At 39.9% G+C, this 4,576-nt stretch overlaps 1 long non-coding RNA gene across 1 annotated transcript in view; it reads right to left on the reverse strand.

Moving 5' to 3' along the window:
* Positions 1-1,178: 1,178 nt before the first annotated feature.
* LOC101845972 overlaps positions 1,179-4,576 on the reverse strand; it is a 23,625-nt gene continuing 20,227 nt past the window's right edge. The window contains exons 2-3 of the long non-coding RNA XR_221182.3: positions 3,302-3,347; positions 1,179-1,410 (exon numbers count right to left, since the gene is read on the reverse strand). This is a non-coding gene — a long non-coding RNA (uncharacterized LOC101845972). The remainder of the gene's footprint in view (positions 1,411-3,301; positions 3,348-4,576) is intronic.

The raw sequence follows: 4,576 nt of genomic DNA on the forward strand, positions 1-4,576 counted from the left end.
TGCCCCCCCCCCTCTTTTTTTGCCCGCTCCTCTGAGCTCCTAACTCTTTCTGCAGCCTTTCTACTGCTACTCCATGGCTCCTTCTTACTGCCGTCTTTCAACCACACTCCGGATCTTATGGTTGGTAAAATCTAACATTTGGCCTTCTCGGATAAGGGCGAAATATCTCGGAGGTCCCGTACAAGTTGCGCACGTTAAAGATCCCTTGGTGGTCCTAAAAATGATAAGATTAGGCTTCGACTGCCACCCTAACAAAATTCAAAATTTCTACCAAAAAGAAATTTTTTATCGTGTCCCATGCTCTCATATGACATTTTGTGGGCGCCGTAAAACACTCACCAAAAGAAAAATTAAGGTAAAATAGGAAAACCGAGATTTTATTCGACAAAAATTCTCCCCACACAGGAATCGAGAACTCCAGCACGCAACTGCAAAGACCTTTGCGCTACACCACAGGCGCAGCTTTGTGTGCAGTGTCATCTACAACTTTATTAGAATGTTAAATTCAGTTTCTATAAAATTCATCGGTCTTTGGTTTGAAAATCTATATCTTTCAATTTGGTATCGCTAAGCAGCTGCTATTATTTAAGACTGAATCGGGTACAGACCTTGATTCATCCGCACAAACCCACGTTTTGGTATGGAAAGGTTTTAAAAAAATGTAGGTGTATTTTCGCTCCCATCAACACAATTTGGACTGACGTGTCTGTAGGCCATTCCCAAATGGGGTCATTTACATGTTCTTATGCTCAGTAGAGTTGTAAAGGGGCTGATTAACCAATGTCATGCTCATAATGGTGCCTGAACTGCAATTAGGACCTGCAGCTTTTTCTTTCCTAATCCTTACTAAAGTCATTTTTCCTCTACTTCTTTTGTATGTTTGACACACTCTTTTGGCCGCTTTTTCCGGGATGCCTTGATAGTCGAAGCACACTTTGTGCTGTTGAAGCTAGAGAGGTGAGCAGAGTTCAGTAAGTCTGATTCCCTGTATGGATTTCTCTGTTGACATCCACCCCTTGGCGCTCATATGACCTTATGCAGTTGCGAGTACCGTAAAAACTCTACCAAAACTTAAAAAAACCAACAGTTTAGATAATTTAGGCAGCAGGCTTCGACCTTAGCTATCCGACACAGCAGAAGGAGACAGATACTCGATAAAAGTTTTCACCGTACAGGAATCGAACTCGGGTCGTCTCCGTGCGACGGCAGAGCACCTAACCGCTACACCACAGATGCGGGAATGGAATGACACCTACAATCATTACAAGGTAATTTACCTTTCTTTGTCTCCGATGACAGTCAAGCACGATACTAATTAAGTTAACGGTGCATCTACTTACCTTTTGGCTCGACAATATCCCTGATAGTAGTCCTCGTAGTAGCTCCAGAATGTGTTGGAGAAAAGGTTACCTGAAAAATGTAACACTATTATTCAAACATGCTTATTATTCCAGGTATTGTTCCAGGCATTTTCATTTCGAAATGAAGAAGGCATATTGAAGTCCGTCCTATCATAACAAGATCAAATTATTTTAAGAGATTTTAGCGTCTTTTCGACAAAATCAAAATTATCACTTTGGACATGCGGGCTGCTTCTACAGTGCTTGTCAGAAAACAACCCGGGCATCCCATCAGAAAGCAAAAGACACCCGCTGAAATAAGAGTTCCCCACGAGGGAATGGAGCTCATATGTTTCGCTTACAAAACCTGTGGAAAGCGTAACCCTTACACCATATACGTGAGTCGGTCATAATAGGAAGAACAATCAGAAGATTAGACCACTTTCTGGGCTGCGGCCCTTTCGTTTCGCTCAATCTTCCACGAGAATATAACAACAACAAAAATAATAATGTATACAGTCTATCATGTATGATGCTGATCTATCTATCTATCTATCTATCTATCTATCTATCTATCTATCTATCTATCTATCGCGTGCTATGCCAGTACAACTGTTATCGTATGTCAGTTACTCGAATTTTTATTTGTCTGACTGTCAGCCTACCCGTCTAATCGTTTCAGTCCAGCTGTGAGTTTGGCTGTTTTCCTGTCTCTTCCTTATTTGCTTGCAATTTTTCTGCTGCTTATCAGCCTGTTTGTTTGTTTTCCCACATGTCGGCAATGCTATTTCTTTCTTGGCCCGTTAAAGATAAAGGTGATTGCTAATTGTGACTGCTTTGCTAAGCATTTATTGAACAGTCGATGTCCAGAACACAATCTATTTAACACAAATAAACACCCAAACATCTACTGCAATACTGACAGATTCTTGTAAGCCTTGCATTCAAAGCAAATTGCCCTACATACCGAAACATAAGAACTACTGGGGCTTACCTATAACAAATAATTTATAAGGGAGATAGAACTCTAAAGTTGTACTGTCACGCTATTTTTGGTTGACCTAAATACGAAATACTCGAAGCTTCATATAATATGTTATTATTCCAATCTACAAATAGTTGCACAAAAGACTCCAAAAAGTTCATTGCAGTAAATTTGAAAAGCAGAGGTACGACCCCGAGCATTTTCGAAATTACACACACCACCCGTTCCAAAAGCCTTTTGCAATTCAGGACACTTCACCCCAGGTGGAGAGGACGAAGCCTTTAATTATAAACGCTAACGTTTCGGATGGAACTGTGTCAGAAGACATTGCGAGCTGATCTCGATTCTATAGGACGGATGAAAATGAAGAGAAAACGAATTGTCATTTGTAAAGAGCCCCCCCCCCCCTCCCCTTCCGGCCACCCCCTTTTCATACCACCTTCGTTCTTGCCCTTCTCTCCACACCACGTTTGAAAGTAATAAGAGATAACTCGTACATAACTCCTCTGTGCCAGATCAACGGGAAAACACTCTGATGGAAGAATACCAAACACGAATAAAAATAATCAGATGTATGTATGTATGTATGTGTGTATGTATGTATGTGTGTATGTATGTATGTATGTGTGTGTGTTTGTGTGTGTGTGTGTGTGTGTGTTTGTGTGTGTGTGTGTGTGTGTGTGTGTGAGTGTGTATGTGTTTGTGTGTGAGTGTGTATGTGTGTGTGTGGGGGGGGGGGTGAGTGAGTGAGTGTGTGTGTCTGATATTCCTTTTTGTGTCTCATTCCTGCTCTCTTTCGTTCTTTCTTATTTCTTCTTCACTTAAATTACAACACCAGGTGCGTCACTTTCGAAACTAATAAATAATTGTGTATTTGAGTTACACAATCTCTCGATCTTTATAAAACAAAAAAAACAAAACAAAACACGAAAACAGCAACAGTAACAAAAAGAAACATTCTGAGTGTTTGACTTACCTATCCGACTCGAATCAGAATCCCAAGAGTCTATAGCGTTTTCCAACTGCAGAAAGAATAAAGATAAAATTATGACTTTGTATACGAAAATTAAATGTATTTTTTGAAGTTTGTTGTTTTTAACAATTACGTCTTCCCCACCCCATCGCCACGTTTAACATAATCAAGAGGTTAACTCCTCTAGGAAAATAAAGTCTTGTCTTGTCTTGTCTTGTCTTGTCTTGTCTTGTCTTGTCTTGTCTTGTCTTGTCTTATCTTATCTTATCCTTCGACTCTGGCTGTCCAATGAACCCTCGGATAGATCAATATTATGACAATGGCAATGACAACAAAGACACATCCAAGCAGAAACCTTATTTATTAAGGAGTTTCTTCTCTCGGATATCGAACTAATTTATTTTGCGAGAATCTGCGGAGTAGCGGTTAAGTGCTTCACTGTCGCACGCAGAAGTCCCGAGTTCGGTTCTATGTGGGGAGAATTTTTATTGAGTATCCCGGTCTTTCTGTTTGGACCTTGTATTACTCTTAGCTCGGTTTGGCCGGGCTTGACAGTAAGGGTTCAAGCCCGTTTTCTAATAAATCATCTAATTGTGTCGATGGGAGCGTAAAAACACTTACATTATTTAAAAAACAAAACTATGAAAAGCAAACCAAACACTCCAAAACAACCCCCAACCCCCCTATCCCAAAAAAAACCCAAGCAACAAAAAACCACCACAGACGCTAGTTTGGCTGTAATTTTTTTAATATTAGAGGGTTTTACGGCTGTGAATGAATAATGAATAATAATAATAATAATAATAATAATAATAATAATAATAATAATAATAAATTATATTGAATATCCAACTTGATCTACAGCTGAGGAGAAAATGAAATGGGCTTCAAAATTGATTACAATGGGTGGAGACGTAGACTCGTATTATAGTTTCCGAACTTTCCTGTTTTTTTGGTTTTTGTTGTTGCATGTTTTGTTTTTGGTAAGTGTTTTACGGCGCTCGTAAATGCATAAAGTCATAATGTGAGCGCGCCGGACAGTAAAAACTTTTCAGTTGGTAGAAAATTTTGAATTTTGCCCCGGTAGCGGCCTAAGCCTACTCTTATCGATGTTAGACCACCAAGGCAACTTTAACGTGCGCAACTCCTCCGAGATTTTTCGCCTTTGTCCGAGAAGGCTAGGCTTAGATCTTTCCTACCAGAAGATCAGGGGGTTTGACTGAAAGATAGCAGTAAGAATTAGGAGCTAAGGAGTCAGGTATACAGAGGCTGCAGAAA

Source organism: Aplysia californica, unplaced genomic scaffold (assembly GCF_000002075.1).
Source record: "Aplysia californica isolate F4 #8 unplaced genomic scaffold, AplCal3.0 scaffold01213, whole genome shotgun sequence".
NCBI classification, from domain to species: Eukaryota; Metazoa; Mollusca; class Gastropoda; order Aplysiida; family Aplysiidae; genus Aplysia; species Aplysia californica.